The following is a 27976-nucleotide window of genomic DNA, read 5'->3' as shown; positions in this document are numbered from 1 at the left end:
GTTGTACATCTGGCAGGCGAAGGTTTTGTTGGGCTGCAGGATGAGGATGTGCAGCACCGTGTTTCCTGGGGAGGACAGGCTCTCCTGTGGTCACAGGCCTACTGTCCCTGATGGCCCCATTCCCACCTGGGATGGCCTGTTCCCTCCTCCCCACAGCATCCCAGTATCCATCTCCATCCAGTTCCTACCCAGTGAGTCCTGGGCCCGGATGTCGGCTCCATGCTCTATGAGCAGCGACATGATCCCCTTGCTGCCCATGTAGGCTGCAAAGGATAGAGGGTATTGTTGTGGGAACACAGGGGGATCAATGGAAGGAGACAGCAGGGTCAGGATGAGAAGGGCAGTGTCCCCAGGTGACTGCCTGCTCCTCCCTACACCCAAGCTGGGGGTTGTGGTCTCTAGTCCAGCAGAACCAGAGCAAAGGACAGTGCAGAGCTTGTGAGGGCACACAGTCTCTGGCCTTCAGTCCTGCAAGGCTTGCTCCATCTGAAGAGAGCCTACCTTAGTCACCTGCATATCACTACTCTCCTCTCCTCTCTCCTTTCCTCCCAGCCTGGCCCTAATGCTCATCATAGGAGATCAGGTTGTGGGAACTGCTGGAAGGCAAGGCCTGAATCCTTGGCAGAAAAGCTGGGCCCTTCCTCTCTCTCTCCCTCCCTTCCTCCTCCATCCTTACTTGTCCTTGTCTCTTTTCTGTATTCTCACATGTTAGTTCCTGCAGTAGTCCATCAGCATTTTTAAGAATCATCAATTCTCAGGCCCACCTGTTGACCTGGAATATCAGAACACAGTTAAAAAAAAAAAAAAAAAAAAAAACCTCAGATGATTCTTTTGCATATTAGTGTCAGAGAGGCATCACTCAAGTTGGTAACTGAAATATGGTCCCTGCATGGAAGCATTTGCAGTGATAAATCTGAGACAAGCTCAGGGATTTCCATTTTCATCAGCACACATTACAGCTCACGAAGCAGTGTTCTTCATCACTCTCAGACTTGCCATCTACAGGGCTTAAGTGTCCCTTTAGCCCCACTATTAGCACCTGTAAAGATACACACTGTGCAATAATGATAGAGAAAAAAGAAACTAGAGAATCCAATTTGCCAGATTAACTCTTTGAATTTCACCTGGATCTGAATGTTACCATTCTTTCTTTTCTCTAGCTTACAAAACTTAGATTTGTAGGTTCTGTTTCTTTTTCCTGGTCCCTCACCTTTTCCTATTAACCACTTTCACTTGTTTCAGGCAAAAATCATCTCTAACTCCCCAGATCAACTCTCTAGTCTTATTCCGGCAATGCACTAGCCATCTCTTATAAAGTCAGAACTTGGCCCAACTAAGGCACATGCATCTTTTTTGTTCCATTTTCCCTGTTGGCCTGGAGCTATCTGGTCTTTCTGTGAGAGCAAATATAAAAACCCTATTTATCCATTGACGGCCAATTAGGTGACACAAAAATGACATTACAGGAACTGAAGTGCTGACAGTGGCAAGAAATCTAGTGTAAGGCTGTGGGTAGAGAGGAAATGTGGCTCATACTGCTCTCTGACCACAGACCCACTTGGCCCAGCAGGCCCCAGAGGTTACCTCCAGGCCCTGTGTACTCAGTAGCTAAACTTTTGTCTCCATTCATTCCCCTCCTTTTTGTCCCTACAATACCCATGAATGCATGTGTTCACTCTCCAGCCCGACATTAGCGAAAAATCCTCCTACCACTCTCCCTGCACCCTGTCTCCACCTAATCCATGCTTGGTACTACCGCAGAAACTTTTCAAACTGGGAAATGCCATCAGAGCTCGCAAAAGTCCAATGGCTCCTTCAGCGCTCAAGGGGCAGGAACATAGAGTCCTTCAAGGTCTTTGTGCAACTCTTCTCCCACCCTCTGCTGCTCCCACTCACTCCTCACTCTCAGCATTTTGTTCTCCCCACGTCTCAGCACCATGGAGCACACAGTTCTCCCTGTGCCTGCACCCACAAGGCTCCTTCTCCCTCCATCAACTCCCCTGGCCAGCATTGTTCATTGTCTGCTCTGCCCTCCCCTTGCAGGGAAAATGCCTAGCGTGCAGTGACTACTCACTAGGCCTAGCTGTAGAATGGATGAATCAGTAGTGGTGCCAACAGGTGGTTTGGCTTTACTGCCCCTCCTTATTATCTCCAGCAGCCACCCCTAAGCCAGCCTTAAGGAAACGTATAATCTAAGTGAAAAACAGTATGCTCGGTATGCAAGCCCAGCAGCAAAACAAGTTTTCTGCACCGTCTTCACTCTAACCATTTGACCAAAGCCTCCTCTACAGATACGCTTCCCTTCCCCACCCTCATACATGCACACACACACATCCCCAGGATGTTTTCCACTGTCCTTTGACCTTACTTTTATTCCAGTATCTTGCACTGTGTGTTGTAATCAGTATCTGTCTCTCTCCCTGCACTATGGGTCCATAGATTTCCCTTTAGGTTTCTGCACATCTGTGATGCTTGCAAATGTCCTCCACAAGCCTCTGAGCTCCTTTGCTCACCTCTACTACTAACCTACTAGGCCTTGGGAAGACCTAGTGTTGCTTGATTTGCCACGTAAAGATACAAGATACTCAATTAAATTTGAATCTAGTATACACTGCTTTAACTATATACGTGTGTGTGTGTGTGTGTGTGTGTGTGCGTGTGTGTATGCCCGTACTATATTTGGAACATGCTTGCTTATAACAAAAAATTACTCTTTGACTTGTCTGTAGTTCAAATTGAACTAGGTGTGCTATATTCTACCTGGAAATCTAGAAGACCACATTCTAGATGAAGAAACTATTTCTCTAATATGCTACCCTGCGATAACTTCAATCTACTACTCTTTGATGTTGCAGCTAAGAAAAATACGTACATACAATACTGGTGTGTGGTTACATTGAGAGTTTTATTGTATGAATACATGGCAGATTTTATTAGTGAAAATTCCTTGAGGTGCTGAAGAAGAATTAGGAAAGCTTCTTTTCTGTCTAAACAAAATCAGGCATTTTTAGAGGATATATTTCAGGAATAGATATCCACAAGACTTGTACTTTCCTGGTATATGAACAGAGACAGAAACATTGAGATTCTGTTGCATCTAGGAGTCTGTTGTATGGGGCTCTCAGAAGGCCCAAAAGTCACTTCTAGCTCACTAGAGGAAAGGACTTCTAGTTCTTCTAGAAGAACTAGATGGGGCAATCCATTAGAGACCTTAAAGTGGAAAACACATACAGAGTACCCTCAAAATCAGGTAAGTACCCCTGTGCTCCACCCAGGGACTCACCCCCTGCCCCAGGCCTCTCACACAGGGAAGACCTTCAAAGAGATTATAGATCTCCCCATTGGCTTTGAGACACTTGGTGACCATTTCTGGCTATGGGATAGAAGGGCTCCTTGTTGTGGAAAGCTATTTGAGCTCTTGTGCTGGGCCTAAAGCCAGTTCCTGGAGCCCTGAGCAAGCAGTGCAGTTTGATTAACTGCCTTCCCCATCTACCAGGAGTCACTGGATTCAGTCTGGGTGGAGGAAGGTGCTACGATCCAAACCTTGAACCCAGGATCTTTGTGCCCCTTAAGCCAAGTGTTTGCCTGCTGACCAACCCCACTTGCTCTTATTCTGCCCCAAGAAAAGACCCAGTTTAATCCCCAGTTAGGAAGAGGACAAGGCAATGTGGTGTGTGTCCTGCTGGGAAGGGCACCTATAGGAGGATAGGAGAGAGTTCCCAGGGGAAAGAGAGACCCTGAGAATGGAGGGCAAACCCCACTCCCCACATGCAGAGCAGGTGTTAGTCAAGGCGTCCTGAGCACAGGAGCAGGAGTGTCCACACACACAGGAGGCTGTCAGGCTTGGGTCCCATGGCAGCCTGTCCCAGGGCTGGCCTCAGCTTGGAAGATGCCATGGCACCCCCTCCAACTTCTCTGTTCTTACTTAAATCTGAGAAATGATGCCTCGACATCACCGTCCCTCTCAGTGCTCCCAGCTGTAATGGTGTCAGCCTGCAATTTAGTGGCTGACCTCCCCTGTACCTGCCCACATGGCAGTGTCTGTCAGGCTTTGGAGAGAGCTGGAAGGGTCAGGACCCAGGGGTGGAGCAGCTCCAGAGGGATCCACTTGGAGGGCTGCGCACAGGCTGACATGCACAGGAGCAACTCCTTCTAGCCTGATCTTCCTGCTCAGGCTGAGCCTGGAACTCTGAGCACCTGTGAGGTCCTCAGGAGTCAGCTGAGGGGCCCTCCCAGTTGGTCCAGTGGCAGTGGGAAAGATGCCAGTGTGAGCCCAGACCAGTGCCCGTAGGAAAGATGGGGATGCAGCCTTGGTGTGGGGCACGGGAACTGAGAGATGCTGATTTCTGCACTTGGGTGGGGTTGCTGGACCTGGGCATTATGGACATGGAACAAACTCTTTTCTTCTACTGAGTCTAACATTGGCATCCTTGGGTGCTTAGCAACATTCTGGCTTGACTTGCTAGTGATAGTAGCTTCTCTTTCCTTTCAGCTTGTGTTCTCTTTAATTATTTTCCACTGTTTCAAGTGGAAAAAATGTCCTCTATTGAGTACCACTGCATTGGGTCAGAAAAACTGAACACATGTTTTTGTTCTTCTTTTTCTGTCTGCTCTATATCTTTTGTGTTGCCCTCATTTTTCATCTCTGCCTGCCTTTCTTCCTCAGAAATTCTGCCTCTGCTGCCTTGTACTGTCAATGTTAGTGCTATGTGAGCAGGTACTGCATATTGTGTGTGCCTGTGTGATGTGTGAGTTATTGCATGTAAATTGTGCAGATTTTGAAGGAATGAGGTATATGTAGGGCATAGGTCTTATGTGTGTTGTGTAATGTTTAGAATATGTGTGGTATGTTTTGCACATGTGATACAGGAAAGTGTTGTGCTGTGTGTTTCATGCATGTGTTTGTTGTATGTGATATTATGAAGTATATGTATGTGTATGTCCTCTGCATGTTGTGTTATGGTATATATGCAGTTATGTTGTTTAGATAGTATGCACATTGTATATTGCATATATTCTGTGGTGTGATTTGTGTATTAATGTGTGTGCATGTGTAGTTTATGTGTGTGTTGTGTGCAGTAGTGTGTAGTATTGTGTGGTGTGCATATTTGTGATGTATAATTATGTTGTAAGATGCTATGTGAATTTCTGTGGGGGAGTGTGGTATGGATATAGTCTGATGTTGTGTGGTATGTGCTTGTGTGTGTATGTCTGATGTACACATGTATGATGTGTGGTGCATATATATGTCTATAAATGTGTGTGATGGGTGGGATTTATGTGTTGCATGCATCATACTGTGCCATGCATGTGTTGCGTCATGCATGAAGAGATGTATGTGCTGCATGTCAGCTGTGTGTGCAGACACCTGTGTCTAGGACGAGGAGTGGTCCCTGGAGCCCTGGATTTCTTGCTTCTTGTTTCTCTTAGTCTGTCTCTTCCTCTGTCTGTGGTTGGAGGCTGCCCTCTGTCCCTCACCTTTGTGGCTCTCCTGGTGTTGTCCCCTCTGCTCTGGGATAAGGGCGAAGGGGTCACAATGATGGAAGTGATTAGGGCAGAGCCTGTGCGCACTCAGTGTAGAGTTTGTCCCAGTTACTAGGTTCACGAGCCTGGGTGCCAGCTCACACGGCCTGACGAGGAGCCGCAGGTCAGCAGGGGAGGCACACAGCAGGGCGCTGTGCCGCAGGGCCTGAGAGCTGTGCTAGCTCCAGTGTGCCCTGCAGATCTCTGTTTGGAAGCCATTTTGTGCTGAGTCCTCAAGGTCCTTTTCCACTCAAACATTCTGTGATTCTGGAGAAATGGGAGTCACGTGGGGCTCCGTGTATACACAATGTCCCTTCAGCTTTCCCAGGAGAGGAGGCCTAAATTGTTGCAGAACCTTCATGCATTTGTCTCCCAAGTGTGGCTTTGGTCCCTACTCATCCCAGGAGCAGCTGCTGCTCTTCCCTGTGCTCCAAGCCTCATCCCCTGCACCCTCTGTCCACACTGCTGTAAGCCTCACAGCACCAGGCACCTTGAGGAGCTCAGACTGTACATGGGTCTGGAGAAAGACCCACAGGAAGACAGAGGAAAGACCAAGATGGTGCTGCACAGGGGCGTGGGAGGGCAGAGGCTATGACAAAAGCCACATTGAGTGAGTTCTACCTTAGGCAAAGGCACGCTGTTCACAGGGATGGATGCGTGGTGTATTTCATCGCAAAGCAAATCAGTAAACTTCAGCAGTGTTTTACAAGGACTACACACTCACATACACACACACACACACACACACAAACACACACGTGTGTGTGTATGTGCTATTGGGCTTGGTAGTCTGTGAATTTCAGACGAGACTGGGCACATTCAGAGTGGTATGGCCATACACAGTAGTCTACAAATTTCAAAATCCCCAGGCAGTGAGTCTTCCTGAGTGTGACTTCAATGTGGGATGAGCCCTAAAGGTGCAGGTGGCCTTGTGTACAGGAGCATCTCACCAACTCCTGGCCATTTCCACACACACAGCCCACTTCCACCCCCTTCCCTTCCACCCTGCTATGTTTGGAACACTGCCCTGCCCCCAAAGTGCTCAGAAACATGGTGGTGCCATCCCCACCCTGTCAGTGACCCTGACCACCTTGTGCCCAAGTCCCTCACCCAGAAGATGCTGAGGTCTAGTCCGGGAGAAAGGGTGCCAGGCCTCATGGAGTTAGGACAGGGACTACATAGGGAAAGCCCATGAGTTCCAGGGATGCCACCAACGCAGACCAAAACACCCAGTTCTAGGATAGACATAGAGCTTATACCCCAGCAGGGCCCCCTGGAGATATGGAGTGTGGAGGAGATTGCCAAAGTCCGCAGCCTGCCCCTGAGGCAGCGTCTGGTCCTGACAGCCTTGTTTTCCACAGGCCTCTTTTGCTGACTCCTTTGTCTCTCTTCCTCACCAAACACTGAGGTCTGCACTCCGTCTTCGGATGCCCTTGTGGAGGCCCCCTGTCTATTCTTATCTGCAGCAGTGGCAACTGGCCAGACAGGCTGCAGAAGTGCCCACAGCCCACCAGGCAGCTGGACAAGGGCACCGACATGCTAAGGTGGGTTGGCTTCCTGAGAGAGAAACAGGTAGAACAATTGATTTGTAATGGGGCCAGCTGCAATCCAACCCTAGTGGGGGCACAGGGCAATTTGACCCTGACCAAGTCCAGATTATTTGAGTTGCTGATCTGCACAATGCAGGCTGCTTGTCTCAGCTTCCCCTGTTCCTCTCTCCTTTCTCTGTTCTCCCAGGGAGTCCCCTCCGCTTTGGGATGAAGAACAGAAAGGGCTTGAAGCAGCAGCACATCACTTGGGTTTCTGTGTTTGCTGCGGTAAGCCTGGCTGTCTTTGGGTCTGAATGCCACACAAAGAAAGGTGTTGCACTAGGCAAAGAGGAGAAGGAGAAGGCAGCAGGCAGACCCAAGGCACACGGGACACCCTCTAATGCTGAGTGGAGTTGGGAGAGAGTGTAGCTCCCCAACCATGGTCAATCCCAGGGCCCTGGAAAAGCCCAGAGAGCACAGGGCATGAGGCATGTAGCCCCTCTGACGAGGTCAGGGGAGTCTGGCTCTGCCCTGCAGCCAGTGTCCCCAGACTAGGCTCTACACCACCGAACGTTTCTAAGCTGCAGAAAAAGTGGCCTCCAGGCGTAGCGATAGGAGTGGAACATGGGGCTGTGGACCTGCATCAAACAACACGGATTGGGGATCAGGACATGGGCTCTACCATTTTTCCAAATCTCATCATGGCTGTTAAACATCCACACCAAGAGCCAGACCCCCTCCCGCAGTCAGCGCTTAGCCCCATGCAGGTAGCTGGTCTCATTAGCTGTCCTGCTGTGGCAGCATTTCCCAGCGATCTTTCCCCAATTGTCCCCACCTGCACTGCTTAGTTTTTCTTTCTCCACCCCAACAAACTCAGTGAAAGGGCAACAGGTGATAAGAACTCTTTCAATTTCTATTTATTTAGAGCAAGTTCTCACCCAAACACCATACCAGCTCTGTCATAAAAACCAAGCCAAATGTCAGTCTTGTTTAAGAGTAGGGCTATTTGTTTAGTGTATGCAGTCACATGCTGTCTTTGGAGGGGACACACAGGGAACAAGAGAGTGTGCTTGTCCTGAGGGCCTCTATGGGAGGACTCCAGGGCAGAGTGACCTGGAGAACAGAACTGAGAAGGCACAATGCACTGGGTAAGACAGGACTGGGAGGGTGTAGTCCACCCTGAGATGGAGCAGCATCCAGGCCCAGCATCTGCATTCCCTGGACACAAGTCAGCAGCAGGCTGGGCCATGAGGGGCTGGGAAGATTTTGAAGCAGATACCTGATCAGGTTGTGGAGAGGGCTGAGAGGAGGTAAGGACACAGAAGCCAAGGGGGTTAGCAGGACGTGTCCAGCTGCATACAAGGGAGAGACTGAAGCGAAACTGCATATGCTGTAATGGCTGTTGGGCAATTCTGGTTGAACCCAGTCACACAGAGCCTATAGTTTATGTCAGACAGTACAGTAACAGGAACTAGGAAACAATAAAAAAAAATTAGCTATTCTGCAAAGTTCCTCACCTGCTGTGACCCCACCATACACAATTTGGGGACAGGGCACATGGTGTTTGCTTGTATGTATATTCCTGTTACCTGGGGCTGTGGGTGTCAGAATGTGCCGACTGGACTTACTCAGCAAATGTCCAAGAAAGCACGAAAGGGGCATTGAGGGAGAAGCAGTAGGGTGTAAGGTGGATGGGCCATTGCCTAATCTGTTCACCCAATCATCACCATTACAGACATCCATGTGACCTGGGGAATTCTCTTACCATTGTTTCCTTATGCCCTATTTGACCATGTCTTTCTTGTTGACTTTAGAATATTCAAGGGATCTTTGAGTCTCCCAGTTGCTGGAAAGTCTAGCAACCCTATTTCAAACAGAGCTCAGCCGAGACTCCTTGCATACACAGCAGATTCCAGAAGAAAAGTCAGAGAGCAGGGCTTCCTATTAGAGTTAAAGAGGAAATCAATAGCGTTGGAGTCTAAGATTGTGGCCACCTATTTAAACAGGTTTAGTTTCAGAAGTGTACAGCTGCCTCTGTGTTTAGCTTTGAGTCGAGGTGTCTCTGGTTGTTGAAAACATTGTGGAGAGCATAATGTCCTATAGACTGGTCTGGATTTGTCCATTTGTCCATGGGGACAAGGAAAACAGGTCTCTCCAGGAGCTATTGTTCTGCTCTGTCCTAATGAGATTTGTGACTTCATTAAACAAACTTTTGAGAATCAACTTCCTCATCAGTAAAATGGGGACATACATCCTACTCTGTTAACTTTATGGGGTTGTTGTTAGAATTAAAGAAAAGGATGGACTTGAAAAGAAGTTATATACTATAAAGTGTCATAAGAAGGCAAGCCATTTGTTTTATTATCAATACTGGACCTTGATTATTTAAGTTGAAGCCTCTAGAAATTGGCTTTCTGGTGTCTTGTCTCAGGGTCTCTGGCTTATAGTGGAATCACAGACTTTGGAGTTAGATGCCTTTGAGATTCAAATCAGACTCTGCTGATGACTGGTTGAATGCTCTTAGGGAAATTACAGCACCCTGCTGAGCCTCAGCTTCCTTGTCTATAAAAGAAGAACAGTGATCATCAGGTGACCTTGGAAAAAAAACCTCACACTTCTGTGCTGCTTAGTCGCTTGTTTGTAAATTGAGGATTACAAGAGCTAACAGGTAGGTTTGTGAGCCTGAGATGAGACAGGTGTGCAGAGCACCTGTCCCATGGTCAATGTATGGTTATACTCTGTTCTTATTGCTTCATTCCTTGCTTCTGTGGCTTCTTTCCTGTCCTGGAGCCCTTTCAGTGATTAGTACAGCCTCCCATGAGCAAAGCTTCCCTCCTCCAGAGTGGAAACACAGTTTACATTGTTAGCATCTGCTCAGGGTAACTTCCTGCACCATCTCTTCCATAGGATCTCCCATCACATCCCTGCAGAAGAGACTGTTTACACCGCCCTTCTTCACTGTTGACTTAAGTAGGAAATAAGTAGGGTCTGGGACATTTGCCAGACCCCATGACACCAGTCTGTCTGACCAGGACAACCCTGCACCAGCTCAGGAAGTAGCCCCAAACACTGCATTTTGTATGCTCCTCCCAGTGCAGATGCCAGGGTCTCTCTTTTATGCTCCTTGTCTGGTCCCACCCAGCCAGCCAAGTCCCTGCTTCCTTGTCATGCCAGCTCCTGCTCAAAGGGCATGAGCACCTGCAGCAGGAGTAGCTTTGCTTCACTTGCTGTCTCCCTACTTGGAGATTGTCTCCAAGGAAGAGGCTGAACCACATGAAGTTCTTCTTCCTCTCCATTGGAAGACTTGGCATGAAGTACATGTTGAACTATGCTTAGTGAAAACATGCATTGCGCCAAAGAAACCCAGAGTTAAGTGAGTGTCCTTCGAGTCTGCAAGCCCAGGATGAAATGCATGCAGGGGTGTCCCAAAGAGAGGGGCCGGGAGGCTGACTGGGGACACAGGAAGGTTAGGGACAAGTGTGTACGTGAGGTGCCGGTAGACACTGGGCATTTTGGCCGATTCCCAGCCCACACAGAGAAATGGCTGGCCATCTGGTATTGAAAGGTTTATTGTCTGGGAAAGCTGATGAGGGAGCAGCAGCTGGGATGAAGCGGAGGGCGGGGTGATTGCACCCGAGGCACCTGTGTCCCCACACAGTGCCACCCTCCGGAACTGAGCTCCTTTCTCCCAGGGCCTGTGACCCAAGCAGAGAGCGAGACCCACCCATGACTCAAGGGTCAGGCAGTGGACACAGGGCCCAGGCGTCACCTCCTTCTTGACCACCGTGCTTGAGAGAGGAGAGGGGCATGTGTGTGGAGGAAGGAGGAACAGATGGCACCAATGTGCTTTGCAGCCGCCCTCTCTGCATGTGGAGAAGAGAGGGAAAGGGAGGGTGGACAGGAGGGGCTGAGAGACCCTGGGAGACGGATCCCGCTGTCAACCTGGGGTCATCCCTACTGACTCCGGGGCCCTAGAGTGGCTGTTGACACTAGGCCAGGGTCACCTGCATGAAGCCACGGTCTTGGTGCTTTCACCTCTGCTCCGACCTTGTCATTCCCAAAGTGGAAAGCAGAGCCTGGACATCCTGAGGGGATGCAGAGGGGAGGAGTGCAGCTAGGGAGCTGGGCAGGCCCCGCAGGGCTGGATGCCTCACACCAGAGCAGTGCGGTCACCGAGTGCTTTCCTGTTCATGGTGCGCTCACAACCGGGCCAGGTGGACAAGTCAGAAGTTGTGTCATTGCCATCTCGTGTCCAGCCTCCCTCAGCTGTTCCTGCAGGCAGAGCCGGAGGCAGCCGTGCCCGTCCTCTGCAAAAGGCACAGGCCCCCTGAAGGCTCTGCTCATGAGGACGTGGAAGGGGCAGCTGCGATGTGAACTGGCCTCGGTCCGCTGGGACCCTGAGATGGTCCCTGGACAAAGAGCCAGAGGAGGTCAGCATTACTGTGGAGGGGGACGAGGGTGTGCTAGCTCCTCAGCTGAGTCCATGGTTTGGTCAGGATGAGGTGGGAAAGCTGCTCACACCAGGAAGGACAGGAGAGACAGCGTGGCTGGTAGGACAGCAGCCTCAGGAGTGGCTAAGCAGAAGTCCTCTCCTGGGTTCGTGGTCCTGCACCAGGAAGAGCAACACACTCACTAGGTTTCTCAGGCTGCAGTGTGGCCTGCACATGGCTGCTGCCTCAGGCGGAATTGGCCTGAATTGCTGTCTCTTCAGTCCCAGGGATGACAAAGAGGTCCAGGAAAAATGCAGAAGCTGTGTCAAGCCCTAGCCCAGGTGGCTTCTGCCTGGCTGCCACTGCAGGTAGGGGACTAACACTTCCTCTCCAGCCTCTGCTACCGGCGTGATCCGCGGTGCTGCGTGGACAAACTGTTCCTTCCCTTGCACATTTCTCACCTTTTCCTTATTGACCTTGAAGAAAGGAGCAGTCCTGCCTTACAGATGTAAATGACCCTTGACCCCACACCAAGGTGTTTTCTCAGCTTTCCAATTAGTGATCTTGGCAGGGCCTAGGGCCACTCTTTGCCCTCTTTCTCCACTTCCTTATCTTGAGCAAGCCCCCCCCCATCCTGGGGCCCTGCTAAGCCTCCCTTCCTTCCCTGTACTCCTCTCTGTTTCTCGACCTCTGCCTCAGCTCCAGTAGCCCAAACCTCACCCCGCATTTCTTCAGGGACAGCACAGAGGAGGGGCCCTGGCCTCTGTCCTTCTTTCCCAAACGTGAAGCGGCGCCATTCCTCAGGAGCAGCCCAGCCCTTCTGCCTTCACACGGAACCCATCATTAACAAACTACCAACACCCAGGAGTAGACATCTTTTAAAGTCTGCTGATGCCCATCACTCTCCTGTCTCTGGCCCATAAGGCGTGAGGGACCAAGCAAGAATTTTCTGCACTCTTCTCTGAAGTCTTTAGGGAAGAGAGGACAGGAGGGGAGAAGTGTAGCCACTTGGAATCCTGATGATTCCTGGGACCAAGCAGCAAGCAGCAGGTTTCTGTGACTCTGTATCCTGGGCCTGAGTCTGGAGCCCCAGGAAGGGGCTGAGGCCGCGTGGCAAGCTGAGAACCTGTGCTGTGTGGTTGGAGCCTTGGGCCGGGGGTGCTTTCCACATGTGCGCTGCAGTATAGCAGTGCCTGGATTCTGTGCCTGCTTTGTCTGCCCTCCTCTTGGGCTCTTAGGGCAGATGAGTGGCCTTGTGGGTCATCTTCACACCCCTCACAGAGGGGACTGAGTGAGTATCTGAGGGCTCAGGGAGCTCTCATCAGAGCTTGGGTGCTGGGTTCTTCCTTCCTGGTCCTCTTCCTCCCCACATGCATCTTTCTTCTCCCTTCTCCTCCGTCAGTCAATAACTGTCCCTACTCCTCCTCCTCATTCCCTATCTTCTTCTTATTTTCCTCTTTTTCTTGTTTCCCTATCTTCTTTTCCCTTTCTTCCCACTCCCCCCTCTTAATTTAAGCTGGAATAAATTCCAAGTAACGACATTTGCATTGTATTTTATATTTTCCCATGTGTCTCCACTCCTATTAGTTGGTCTTTTTAGGTTATTCCGCCCCACTCAAAGGCAATTTATTTAACCACCTTGAAGAAGTACGAAAAAGAAAACCTTAAGATTTGTGTAATTAGTGAGTAGAAAACTAAAATAAGGATTCCTCCATAGATTCCATTAATGAATATTTCACAACACATTGTACCAGGAATTATGCCAGGTTCTGGAAATACAATGGTGAATAAAATGGGCACAGGCTTTGTCTTTGTGGTGCTTACAATATGCCAAGCACAAAGATATTTAAACAGGTACCTGCAATCACAATCTAGAGTGTGGGATGCAAGAAAAGATAAATAATCTGGAAAGATAGCATGAGGTCTCTCACCTAGCAGCCCAGTGATCAGGGATTGTCCCCCACCCTGCAACAAGCACACACAAACACACACATGCCTGCGCGTGTGTGCTCACTCCTCAGGGAATGTCTGCTCTTTAAACTGATACAAATGAAATAAATAAAAAGTACAAAGATGAAGAGGAGTGGTTGCAGAGAGGAAGAAAATCTGTAAGACTTCAAGGTCAAGGGGAAGGAGAATTGCTATCCAGGAACTAAAAATATTGTAATGAATCTTGGTGAAAAAGATAGAAAATAGAGGCAGGAGGAGAGGAGAGGAAATAGACAGAGAAGATACCTGTAGTGAGTTAAGGGAAGGGTGCCTCAAAGGTCCTAATTTGAGATGCACGAACTGCCTCTTGCATTTAGAGCAGCACAGGCTCTGGATTGACGAAGACCACAACTGAATCACAGAGAGCAGAGTAATCCTCTAATGCAGGAGGAAAAAGGAGGCGGCCCATTTTAGAAAAATGGCAGCAGAGTTTGGAGAGACAGAAACAAATGTGATTTTTAAAAACATTGTATCATTATGGAACAGGATTTAAAATGCACAAACTGAGAAAACAATAGCCATATTTTCAAATTTACATTGAGAGTGTTATTGTAAAACTACATAGCAAATTCTATTAGTGAAAATTTCATGAGGAAAATCCCTGAGGGGTTGGGGAAGAAGTAAGAAGCTTCCTTTCTATCTAAACATAGTCAGGTATTTTCATAGGAGAAGTTTCAGGGATAAATACTCGCAAGACTTGTAGTTTCCCGGGTATATGAACAGAGACAGAAGCATTGGGAGTTGACACCTAGGATTCTGGTTTAGGTAACTTTGTCTAACATGGGGCCACTTACTTATTTTGTTAGGAACACTGTGGAGGAGCAAGTTTGGTGAGGAAGAGAAGCTTCTCAGTTTGGGACATGTTGAGTTGGAGATGTCTGCAAAAATATCCACATAGAGGAAAGCAATAGATGGAGATCCAAGCTGTGTGTGCCTGGGGCTCAGGAACCAGAACTAAACTAAGGAGAGACACTTAAGAATCATGAGCTTGTATATGGTAATTTATGAATGCAGGAGACCCAGGCGATGAGAAAATCAAACAGCCTGGTGAACCAAAAATTCTTAAGGGATTGTTGGAGGAGGAACAGTCAGTGAGAAGAATGTGAGAAACGGTAAATAGTCCACCGTACTCTGAGCATCCAGAGAGGGCAGGCCAAGCCGAGATGGTCAGCTGCTTACCTGCAGGGAAATTATCTGGTAAAGAGTGGAGTCAATAGCATGGAGAAGACCAGGTCCAATCACCAGGGGCTGAGGAATCAGAGGAAGGCCAGAAGACAATGCAGTCTGCTCTGAAGAAGTTTGCCCTTGAACAGGAAGTTAAAAAGGGCACTTGCTGAAAGGAGAGGAGTGCTGAAGGAGGTTAAGAATGCAGCAGGTTTCTTCAAAGACAGAGCTGGTGCAGAAGGAGAGGTCAGAGATAAACAGGTGAGAAAGGTCCAAGGTGACCAGGACAGGCACAGGTATCTGCAAATGCAGATGAGAGCTGAGTCCCACATGTGGAGGTGCTTCCACAGTGGAAGGGTGCAAAGAGGAATCATGATAACTCAGCACGCGCAATCTGTGTCCCTGATGCACATACTGGTGCGTGTGAGTGTCTGTGTCGGTGATTGTTCAAATGATCCCTCACTCCTGGGCAGGCAGCTGTGCATTTGTGGATCTGAATGAATCACAAGTCCCACGCACCTCTTTGCCATTCCAGAGGAGTCTTCTTGAGAGTTTCTCTGGCTTTTGGTGGAGGTGATGATAGAAATGAAAAAGAAGGAAGTGCAGGGGGCGAGAGAAAGGCTATACACGATGTCCTAAAATGGTCACCTTGGACATCTGATTTCAAATTTCCTTCCTGGCAAAGATGCTCAGTTTTATTATCACTGTATTTTTCACAACTCAGCATGAGGACAAAGGGAGATGGCCATGGACCATGCAAGTCTCAAAGTGCAAGGCCAGAGCCTTTGCGGCTTTACCAAATGAGCAATGATTAGTTGCGTAAAGGGAGAGTTTGCTTGTGAAATATGGTTTGACTAAAAATCAGTACAGCTGATAGTAAGATGTGGGGATAATCCACCCTTGATTAAATAGAAAGAAAGAAATCAAGGTAAAGAAAATGATAGATGAGAAAAAGGATGTGAGAAGTTAGGATGGGGTATAGTAGCGCCTCTGTGCACAAATGCTTCTGTTTGCAAACAATTCAGTTCACAAACAGAAGTGTTCGGCAAAATTTTGCTTTGTTTCACAAACTCCACATAGGGCAACAGACAGGACCATGGCCATCTTTCACACAGAAGCACAAATGCAGCCATCTTCCCCAAAATCATAAAACAAACTAGTTCATAAACCAAAGTACCACTGATTCTGAACAAAATTGGAGAGATTAACCATTAGCCAAAACAACGAATATATGTACCTCTTCCATTAAAGCTAGAGGGAAAAGACAGACAGTAAGCTATTTGCAGACCAGCAATTCCAAGTAGGAAATTAAGGGAGTCCCCGCCAAAGAGACTCTTTTGCCATAAGCTGGAAGTCTGGCTCTTCTGATGGAAATAAGGGTGAAGATAGCAAGAAATATGCAAAGGGGGTGGAGAGGAAGTGTTAGGGAAAAGAGAAGCATCAGACACAAGACATGGATAAAATCCACAGGAGAATATTGAGAACTAGCTGATGTGAAAGATCAAGGCAGTGTGGTGGCAAAATCTGCATGGGGGAATTGGGCTTCTAATTCCCAAGAAAACCTGATCAAAACTTGGATCCAGGAATATTCTCTGAGGAAGTTCACACAAACTGGTCACTCATGTTTATTCATTTGTGGTAACAACTGCCCATGATTTATGGTTGTCTAAGTGTTCCTGGGAAATTTTCATGTGGCAGATAAACAACAGAAATTTTATTTTGCCGATATCTTGGCAATTCCCCAAAGCCAGAGTCACTTTCTCCTGTCTACTATCGTATATAACTGATTGTCTTTTCTTTTATATCTTTCAGTTTTGATACTATGCTGCCTGAATGGTGTATGGGCTGTTCTCTCTCTGAAATGCTCTCTCATCTTCTGGGTGACCCCAGACTCAGAAACCTTCCTCTGTAACATCCTTTCAGGCCCAGCCAAACCAAGGTGACCCCACCTCCATTTTGCTCTCCTTATGCATTTCATGCATCCTTATATTGGCCAAGTAGTTTGGCGCTGCCATTATGGAAGACAGGGTCAAGACAATGAGGGAGATGACAGGAAGTGTGGTTTATCCATTCTGTATTTTTTGTTCTTTGTGTAATATCAGGGATATAGTAAGTTCTCAGTATGTAGAAGGAGGAAAGGAAGGATGGAAGGGAGGGAAGGTGGAATACAGAGAGGGTGAGAAGAAAGAAGGAAGAAAGGAATGAAGGAAGGAAAGAGGGAAGGAAGAAAGAAGGAAGGAAAGCTAGCTACTCTTATTTGTAAAATTCCCATCTGAAGTTGGCTGGGGATTTAGCTCAGTGGTTCTGCCAAGCCCAAGGTCCAGAGTTCAGTCCCCAGCACCAATAAATAAATAAATAAATAAATAAATAAATAAATAAATAAATAAATAAATAAATAAAAATTCCCCATTTGAAGGGTTAGAATGAGGGAGGTACTGGGCAGGCACTGAGCTAAGCAGAGGGAAAGTGTGGTCAGGAGGGGAGTACGGACTGGGCTTTCCCCACAGCTCCCTGAGCCTGGTCTCATCTCCATCTGATGTAAGGCTGGGAAATTTCTAGGGCCCAGGGTATCAGTGGAAAATGGGCTCCAGGCAGACCCTAAGTTGCTCACCCTGTGGTCCCTGACCCTCCTTGATATCCATACCTCCTACTTCTTGGAGAAGACCATGAGCTCTAGAAAAGCAGTTTCTTTCCCCAGGAGTCGATCTGCATGTTATCCTAGAGAGTGGACGTCACTAACCCAAGTTACCTCCCATTCTTCTGCCTCTTCACCAGGTATTGGAACATTTGAGAGAACACAAAGAGAATTGGAGGTCACTGTGTGGGAAGCTGGTCCAGGAGAACTGCTCTGTGGACCAGGCCAGGAGCCCACTCTTTGGGTCCAATAGACAGGGGGAATTAGTGATTTTCTGCTTACATGAATCTTCCTTTTATAAATCATCTTTCCTTCACAAAAACCTCATAAAATGCTAAAGGATGAGAACTGGTAATGAAAGCAGTTTGAGTTCCATGGCAGATATCTAAGGTGAAAGTCTCAGGGCTCCTGAGTAGAGGAGGCTGAGGCTGAATATGTTAGTGATGGAGTGGGAAATAAGGGCCCCCTCCCTCCTGAGGAGTTTAGAGGAGTTTCAGGAGACTCATCAGGGCCTGGGGAGCCCCTCACCAGTGTTGCCCTCCACCCCAGCTTGATGGCGTGAGACTATGTTGGCTGGGCACAGGTTCCAGGACTCCAGGTGGTCCCCTCCATTATAAGACAGCACCAAGTTATACATCTGGCAGGCAAAGGCTTTGTCGGGCTACAGGAGGACGATAAGCAGCCTTATTTCTGGGGAAGGGTAGGGTCTGATGTGGCCACAGACCTACTGTCCCTGATGACCCCATTCCCATTTGGGATGGCCTGTCCCCCGACCCCTTTTCATCCTCTGTGGCATCCAAGTATCCATCCCCATCCAGTTCCTACCCAGTGAATACTGGGCCCGGATGTCCACTCCGTTCTCTATGAGCAGCTGCACCATCTCATCACTGCCCATGTCGGCTGCAAATGACAGAGGGTGCCGTCCTGGGGACACAGGGAGATCAGTGGCAGGAGACAGCAGGGTCCCCAGGTGACTGCCTGCTCCTCCCTACATCCAGGCTGTGGTTTGGGGGGCACTTGTCTAGCAGAAGCAAAGGACAGTGCAGAGCTTGTAGGGAGACGTGGTCTCTGGCCTTCAGTCCTGCAAAGCCTGCTCAATCTTAGTCACCCACACTTCTCAGTACCATTCTGCTGTCCTTCTCCTCCCTTTCTGCCCATCATGGCCATAGTGCTCACCATAGTAGAGCCATTTCTTGGGTCTGCCTTGGAAAGTGGTGTCTGTTGCTCTGGCACAGCTGCTGGCACCATGGGAGAGCAGGGCTCATACCAGGTTCATGTTCTGGTTCACAACAGCGATGTGCAGGACAGTCTGAAGTAGACAGAGAGCTGTCAGCCCCTGGTCTGCCACCCAAGTTTGTGCCCAATTCTGGCAGGAGCACAACACCACCACACCCCGATCCCCTTGTAGGAGTTCCTTGACAGGTCCTCACGGAGCCCAGGGCTCTGCAGAGTGGTCAGGTACTGAGGACCACTCTTGCCCACCCAGCTCATTGTCTCTACCCCTCTACTACTGAGTACCAGGGGTCTTTTTGTCATTCACTCTACTGTCATTATGAGGGAATATGTCCCAAAAGACCATTTGAAAGTTGGAAGGAAATACAAACAGCTCAAGGAAATCATGGAAGCTCAAAGTGTAGAGCAGGACTATGGACTCATGAATGCCCTTACTCTGGACTCTCTATCATTCTTCCAGGGCCACTCTTCCCAGACCCAGGTGAAAAAGTGACAGCAGTCCTTCCCATACCCATTGAGAGTTACCCTGCAGCAACCTCACCTACATAAGGCTCACACACAGTGGGCTCCATGACCAGGTCAGGAGCAGCCTCCATCAGCAGCATGGCAGCCTCCAGGTTGTCCTAGAGGGCGGCTATGTGCAGTGCTGTCTCTCCCAGGGCTCCTGGAGTGGAGTAGGACAAGGATGCCAGGCACTTTCCACAGTCCCTCAGGGAAGGGGTGCCTGGCTCCAGAGATAACTCCAAATCCCCTTTCAACACCCCACCCAAGGGATGCGAGGGCAGCTGCAGGTGCACAGGCTGAGACACTGTGGACCAGTGATGTGAGCATCCCAGGCGGTGAGTAAGAGCTTTTCAGGTCTGCAATAAAAAAAATGGCCTCCAATAAAGCTACATTGTGCTGACAATACATGGCAACCTGAAGAAAGTTTAGATTGTTCAGAATTAATTGAAGCATTTCTGAATTCTCAAAAAGCTGGTAAAGAAAAAGATGTTCCAAAAAGAAAATCTTTATCTGACAGTGAATCTGATGATAGCAAATCAAAGAGAAAAGAGTTGCTGCTGACAAACCCAGAGGATTTGCTAGAGGTCTTGATCTGAACGAATAATCGGTGCCACAGACAGAAGTGGAGAATCAATGTTTCTCGTGAGACGGAAAGATTCAGAGGAGGCTGACTTGGTGCTGGCAAAAGAGGCAAACATGAACTGTCCTCAAATTATAATTGCTTTTTATAAAGAGAGACCAACTTCGCATTCTTGTCCAGAAAACGAAGCTCAATAACTTACATCATTTATACCAAAATATGGTCTTGGTTTTTTATTTACTAGTGTGGAAAAAATGCATTCTAATGAAAATCAAGTTCAGTATGTCAGTTTTGAAAGTAGTGTTTGGGGAAGTTGTTGGGTTTTGTTTTGCATCAATAGCACTGGCTACTTTGCACAAATAAAAAGCTTTCTGTAGTTGCTTCCTTTATCAGGAAACAGCACTGATAGCCTCATATATTTCCTCTGCTTTTCTAAATATTGGGGAAATTATCCACCCAGTCCTGGATAGGGGGAACAGGTCCTTCACCCCAACTCTATTCCACTATGACCTCACCTTATTATGGTTTGTGTTTAGATGTCTCCCCAAAGCCTCATAACTGGGGGTTTTTCAGAGGTGCCTGCATCTAGATTCTGGGATCAACTCATGGTGCAATGCTAGGATCAAGGGCACTAGGATTAAAGATTAAGGTACACTAGGATCCAGTCTCCCTAAGTAGCCTGGATAAGATATACAGGGTAGAAAGAGCTGTGGTCAACCCTCATTGCTTTGCTCTCTTCGGCCCCGCCAAGAACTGTTTCTCCTTTGTAGTGAGTGTCACTCTGCGTTGGACTCAGCCCGTTATGGACTAAAACTTCTAAAAACTGTGAACTAAATAAGCCTTTCTTCCTTTAATTTTGGAGGTCATCAGGCATTTTGTCTCAGCAATGAAAAAAGTAACTAAGACACACTTCTTTGCCAAAGACACGGCTTTGGTCCAGCAGACACCTCCTAATGGTACACCAGTCATTTTCCTCTGTTGCCCAAAGCAGTGGAGACAGTAATATCCCAGGGGATGGTGAACAGGAGTCAGGTAGAGACTGTCTCAGAGCATCCAACAGCAGAAGGGACAACTGACATTATCTGGCTAAGATGAGCATGATTCCCACAAAGTATGAAGAAACAATCTGGCTTTGTCATTCTTTAGTGCTAAGGAACTAATGGGAGACTTGGATGTGGACTGGTCTTAGGGATTGCCTGGATTTCTCTGTGATTTCTATCATGCTAATTTCTCCCATGTGGGAACAGCATGGTGGCCTTGTAACTCTGATAAGAAAGGGCATTAATAGAATGTTCCATTCCTAAGGGAAGAGGGCCCAGGTCTGGATGGGCAACGACGGGGGGCCTGCAAGGAGGTCCTCACCTTGGAAGATTTCATTCGAGTTCAGTGTTTCAGGACTTGGTGTTGGCAAGCAAGGGGAAGAAAGGGGCATTTATTTGTGTTTTCAGGCTCCCAGGCCTGTACAACCTGCTCTGTGTATCCACAGGTCCCCTGAGGGTTACTCTTTTCTCTGGCCTCTGCTGAGATTCTGAAAGAGTAGGAGCTAGAGCTAAAGCCTGTCCTTCCTGATGAGGCAGGGGTGGCTGCAAAGCTAACACAGTGTCATGCAGTTAGAGGGTCATGGGGAACTGCAGAAGAGGCAGACAACTGATGAGTGCTACCCTGATGTCCTCCCACCCCAAATGTCTCCCTTCTGATGGTCCCAGTGGACAATGAGAAGTTTTCTAGTTGATGAAGCAGATTTGGATCTCTGACAATGGCCCCAGGAGAGACCTGCTGGGTGAGGGGTCCGCCCTGCCCTAACTCACACAACCCCTTAGTCCCAGGGAACCCTGTGTCCGTGACCAGCCCAGAGTGGTTGGTGCTAAGGTCCAGAGTTCATTTCTTCCTTGAAGACACGGGCTAAACCCTTGTCTGAGTCCTTAGCCTCATTGACCCTCTCCAGAAAGCAGCTGTGCCCGAGACCACACTGGTCCCCCTCTAGTGCAGGAGATGGGGAGTCAAAGTCCCAGAGTGAAAGCTGCTGAGCAAGCAGGGCCCCTGCCAGTTGGAGCGCGCAGTGCAGAGCACAAATGCAGGCCTCCTGCTCAAATTTATTTAGAATTTCAAGTTGGAAGTAGCAGGACACTGAACCTTGCACACAGCACTCTGAGGCACAGGGGCTCAAATCAGGCATGGCTGTCTGTTTCTCTCACCCCAGCCAGCTCCAGCAGGAGGCAGGGCCCCAACATTTTTCCACAGAGGCTCCCCCTGCCTACACTGCTCTCCCTGGGCCTGGACCTCAGGGCTGAGCCTCGGCAGGGGCAATACTACATGGAACAACCATGGCTGGACTAAAGGTCCCAGGAGCAGCACAGCCTCCTTCACTCTCCTTGTACTCAGTAGCTGACACTCACAGTAGTAACTGCAATAAAGGGAAAACTGTGCTGTGGTCTTGGATGCTCTAGAGGCTGAGGCAGAAGGATCGTCAGTTCTATTCCAGCCTGGGAATTTAGCAAGAAATCCTCTCAAGTAAAATAAAAGGTTGGAGATGTAGCTCTGGAATAGAGATCTGCCTGTGCGAAGACTTGGATTCCATCTTTATTACTGCTAAAAAAAAATTTCATAAAGAAAAAGGCAACACTGGACTCAGGACTCTCCCATTTCAGCCAGGTTGTCCTACTCAGCTGGCCACCTCCAGGTGTTACCCAAACAAACTTCTTTTCCTCCCCCTTGCCCAGGCATTCAGCTTTCACTGAAGTTAATGGTGGGTAACTCCTTTCTCTTCTACCACATCCCCTAAAGAAAAGGCCCTTCAAAACCTGTAGGATCTTTTCTCTTTCCAGTAACCTGCTCTCCCGCAGTCTCTTTCCTACCCTCCCAATGCTGCACTTCCTTCTGGTCTCATTAAATCTTCTTCCTATGCGGGAGACAGACAGGTCCCAGCCTGATTTCACCATGCCCATTGCCTTTTCATAGGTACTCAATGTCACTAATGCTAAGAGGGCTCTGCAGCAGATAGGCAGGAAGAGGAGGGAATCCACTCAGGCCTTGGGGTCCAGAGCGCTGCATCAGGGAACCTGTGGATTAGAGGGTTTGGACCTGGCATGTGAGCCTGTTCTTAGCAGCCTCCTTCTTATCCTGCTGTACACAGGCCACATTCAGCTCATGGCCGCAGACTTGATTTTAGATCACTCTGGAGCTGAGGATTTTCTAGAGATGGTTTCAAGGTCCTTCAGCCCCTGTATCTTCTTGCACAAACCAACGGGTGACTGGAAGCCAGTTCACGGAGCAAGTAGAAAAGGCAATAACTGAGAGGAGACCGAGTCTGCTGAGTCAATACTGGGGAGTACTATGTGACATAGGCCTGTAGGGTAGGGTGGGCAATGTGAGTGTTCACACAAATGCTGAGGGGCTGGCTTCCAGATCCAGGAGAGGCACTTTCCCTGCAGAGAGAGGAGCTCTTCATAGAGCAGAACCTGGAGCCACAGTACCTCAGGAGCAGGGAGGGGGAGGAGAGGGACCAGCTGGGATCCTGGCAGCGGGCTGGGAAGCCTGAGATTGATCAGAAAAGGCTGAGTGTGGGCAGAGAAATTTGGAGAGAGAGCAAAGACAGAGGTGGGTCCCGCACACAAGGAGTACAGTGGGTGGAATGCAAGAGAGTAGGAAGTCTACACTCAGCAACCAAGCCCATCCTGATTTAAAACTTGGCTGTTTCCCCTTACAAAATCAGATAGAGCTCTGGACCTCAGTTTCTCAACCTCTAAAGTAGGGAACTTTGACTATGGTATCAGGCAGAAAGTCAAGGGTTTTAATGAAAAAAAGAAGAAATGGCACTGGGCAGGGGTAAGGGTTAGGACGTGGAGGGGGCAGCTGCCTGCTGGGCACTGCGAGCTGGGATCAGTGGCCCTGGTGGGTGGGCAGGCCCATGACTTCCCTGGGCTCCCAGCCTCATGGGGTCACATTCCTGGCTGCCGTCCTGCTGCTGCTGCTGCTGCTGCTGCTGCAAGCAGAGGGGCCAAGATGTAGAAGGGCAGCACAAACCCAGAGGAAAGGGGCCTGGAAGCAAAAAACACCCCCTGCAGGTAGGTGGGGAAGGGAGGGAAGTCTGAAGGGAAGGCTGGACCTGTTTGAGGTCAGGCCCTAGGCAGCTGCTTAGGTAAGGGTGGACCTCAGATGGATTTGGGTTACTAAAGACAAAACCAGATACCTGTTATTATCACATGACACAGGGTATGGCAGAGAATGTGGCATTTGAGCCGAATACTATCCCCTCATTTGACTCCGGACATAGGAATTGTTAAATTCTAAAATAAAATTCTACAATGAATCATTAAAGGAATGGTTTTGAACACTTGCAAAATAATGTGTGAATAAGGGCTAAGTTGGAATCACTGAGGACAAATAATGCCAAAATAATAAAAATATCTGTGGTTAAAATCCTTATCTAACTGGGGTGTAGAACAAGGTCGGAGCCACACGTTCCAATTGCAATGATGTGAGAAAACAATTGAGAGCAGCGAGAAGCCTAGGGTGCGTTGGGGCCACAGCCAACTTTAATGCTCACCCCCTGAACTGAGCAAGGACACTCAGACATAAGTACGCTGCCCCTGGAGGAGGCCACCCAGTGTGACAGAGCTCACGTGCAGGCACGCGCAGACACACATCCAGCCTGGAAAATCTCATAGTGGCATGCCACTTCCCAATTTTAGGCTGTTGGAAGTTAATTTAAGGTTTATAAATCACTCTACAGGCAAACAAAGCATCTATCATCATCCTCAAGGGCCAGCAATGCGTGTCTGAGCAGAGTACCCAGCGTTCACCGTGTGTGACTTGTTCACTTGAGCCTCTGTGAGCAGCTTACACCAGCTGTGAAAAGGAGAATAATATCTGTTCTGCCTTCCTCACAGATATGAGCATCAGGTGAAATAATATCTCAGTGCTGCATCTGTTCTAAATTCCGCTAGAATGCCTTTAGCGCCGTTCTGCACCTACTAGTGCCCGTCTGTTGGCATTATTTGCATTTCAGGACAGCATCCACTACAAGCCCAAGTTAAGTCCTAGTGAACCAGGTGGAGACATCAGGTTGAAGGACAGAGCAGGGAGTGGACTCTTCTCTGCCTGATCCATCGTCAGTCATCAGTCATCACTGCTGAATGAAGCAAAATTCAGACCTTCCCACTGAGAACACTAATGGCTCCCTACCCGCATTCCCTTTCCTTTGTCATTCTCCCTGACACCACTCAACGTGTTTTCTTGTTCTTTCTTCCTGCACTAGAGTATAAATGGCTGAAGAAGCAATACTTGCCTATTTTAACGACTGCAGAATCTCAAGCCTCTAGAGAAGTTTCTGTCACACAGCAGGTGATCGGTAAATATTTATCACACAAAAACTGGGCGAATCCACAGCTACGTTGTCAGTCACCTGACCCAGTGTCCTTTTCCCTCAGGATCACAAAATAGTCCAGATGAAGGAACACTGAATAAAATTGCAAATGCCTCAAGGTGAAACAAGGAAAGGTAATAGAAAAGTAATAGAATTGATGGGGCAAAGATTTAAATTAACTGAATAAATAGGGGCATGGGGCTTAATATAAATAGCTCACATTTGACAGGTACGAATGAGAAATCTTACTGTTATTTTCAAAAACTTCTGAAATTTCATAAGAGAAAGGTCTACTTAAAAGCCATTTTCACTCATTATGTATTGAAAGTGAGCCACTAAAGATGGTGACATAATTTAGTCTTTTAGAATAGGACAGTATAAACTAGAATGCCTTTTAAAGATAACAATCTGATAACTGAATTCATAACCATTGGATGGAACCAAACTTTTTACTGAAGCCAAAGCTTTTGTGTTGCTTTTTACTCCACTCTTATGAGTCCAGAATTCCCATTGCTAAACTTAAAACATGTTATTTTAAAACAAAAGACTGGTTAATTTTTCTGCACATCCTAACTTCATATGTACAAAGCAGAAGTCCTTGTGGAGAGCCAGCTAATGCTGAGTGGTCCTGCCCTTCCCTCCCATGCCCAGCTCCCTGTTGGGCAGTTCACTCTGTTCAGTTGCCCTGGCCTGTTGGTAGATCTTGGGCATCCAGAGCACCCTGCAGCAGCACTGCTGCGCATTGCCTTGCCTGAAAGCTTTGTCATCTTTTCCCAGCCAGAGCCACAGAGAGAGTTTCCTATATGGCACCACATTTTGATCAGTCAGCCGCATGCCCTGTTTCAATGAGATGAGATCTCTTCCTTTGCCTGAGAACCCCTTCCTCTTTCTAGACAACCCTGCAATTTTACCTGCTGCAAAGAGATCCCACTCGTACTCAAATTCTGACTGCTTGCCCTCTCCAGGAGAAGCTAAGATAATATGTTGTCTGAACTAGTGTTTGCTAAAAAAAAAACAAACAAACAAACAGTATTAAAAAAGCCCTTTGTGCCACATACACTGTGTCAGGTAGCTGTAAAGCAAATCATTTGAAACACAAAGCCAAAAGCATCTCTTGTTTCACTTGTTGAAAGGCACACTAACCCATTGTTTTGGGCACTTAATGTGTTTCTCACGTTCTTCACAGTGTGTGATTAAGTCTCATGAGCTAAATAGATTTATTTTGGAATCTTTTCCTTCACTTATGACCAGTGTGGACTTGGGGAAGTTATATGGCCTTTCTGTGCCTGGTTATGCATCTGGAAAAAAAGGGGATAAAACCTCAGAGCTTTTATGGGAGAAGTGATTAAATAATCTATGCTAAGTTCTACACACAGGGCCTGAGAGCATTTATTCAATTATATATCAGCTATCACCATCATTATGATATATTAGACTTCATACTGATGTAGAAAGCTGAACTGACCTCCCCAAGGTTGCATACTATGTGTTTTTTTGCCATGGCCAGTTCACCTTTTAAATCCAAGGACAATTATATTCCATGTTGTACTGTGGTTTCGGTATTTACAAGCCTTCTACATTCTTTAAGCATGAGTTTCAGTGTGAGCATCAGATTTCCTCAAAGATGTGACCATGTTGGTTTGATTTACAGGAAGCTGTTCGCTGCCAGTTTTTCAGTAACCCCATAAAGAAAAGCAGAGATTCTGTTCTGCTTCATCTGAATCAAAGATAGGCTGAGCAAGAACCTCCTGGGAATGTACCCCACTCAATGGAGGTCCTAAGGAATGCTCTCGGCAACACAGTGAATAAGCTCACAGCACTGCAGCCAGACTGCTAGTGTTCAAGTCTTGTTCTAACATTTTACCGGCTACATTATTATGGTCAAGATTTTTAATCATTGTACATTCATTTCCATATCTGTAAAATAAACATAAAATGATATCCATGGTACTTCATGGAATTTTGAGTCCTCAAGCAGCTTATTGAGGAAAAGTTTTGTAAAATATCTAGCACATTATAATCCCTCAACACATAATAACTGTATTCTAGTCTCTGTGAATACATTTGTCCTCTCTGAATTCCACAGGTATTTCAGGTTTCTTCAAGGCAGAGTAATGACTCACAAATTAATAAGAAACTGAAATGATTTTCAAGACTGCACTGAGGCCATCTCTGAGGTGTGGTATATCAGACATCTTCACTTGCATTTGGATTTATTGGACCCAGGATTGCAAGGTTCTTGGTAAAGAAGTATCTCTGCATCTTGGGCTGTGAAGTATGTTCTGGCTTGTGAAGTACATTTCCTACACAGCCCCCTGTTCGAATGCATATTAGGATCTGCTCCATGAAGCCCATGCATGACCCAATAAATCCCATTGCACTAGAGATGAAGTTCTTGTGAAGCACATATCACAGTTAGAATCGATATTCAACACATATATCCCTCATTCAGGAAATCCTAAAATCTCAGACTATGAAGCAAACAGGTTAGGAATAATGACACAGCAAGAGCAGGCCTTGATAAATTGTTTTATATTTAAAAGATCAGAGAGATGACCAGGAGATAGGTGCCTAAAGGCCTGGCATCTGGGAGTTCAGTTCTCAGGTTAAACTCTGTGCAAAGACTAGATATGGAGGAGCTCTACTTCCCTGTCCATTCCTGATTTTAAAAAAATACCCCATTTGTTACATCTAGAAAATACTCTTAATTCATCTTTCCACTGTGAGTGGTTCCTCAGTCAGCTCCTGCAGTTTTTGGCTATCTTTGTGCTTCCCAGAATTCACTGTCCAGGTCTGAGTAATGGTTTCCAAGACCCCCAAGATTATGTGCCTCTGTAGAATGTCCTGAAGAAGACAAAAAAGGCCCCATGTAAATATCAGGGTTCTGGGGGATGCCCTTCAAAAGGCCTCCTCTTGTACAAGTCAATCACATTGGTATCCCTGGGAGCAACTTGCTTTCTGAATTTAAAAAGAAGAATTCTCATGACATACAAAGAAATCATGAAGAACTTTTCTTAATGTGGG

General features: G+C 47.6%; 1 pseudogene; it reads right to left on the bottom strand.

Annotated features, from left to right (window-relative positions):
• The window catches only part of LOC117286271, a 37228-nt pseudogene that overhangs the window by 1231 nt on the left and 8021 nt on the right, over nucleotides 1–27976 (bottom strand).

Source organism: Fukomys damarensis, unplaced genomic scaffold, assembly GCF_012274545.1.
Source record: "Fukomys damarensis isolate Sample0158 unplaced genomic scaffold, DMR_v1.0_HiC HiC_scaffold_16, whole genome shotgun sequence".
In the NCBI taxonomy this organism is placed as follows: Eukaryota; Metazoa; Chordata; class Mammalia; order Rodentia; family Bathyergidae; genus Fukomys; species Fukomys damarensis.
This window is presented reverse-complemented; position numbering and strand designations above follow the sequence as displayed.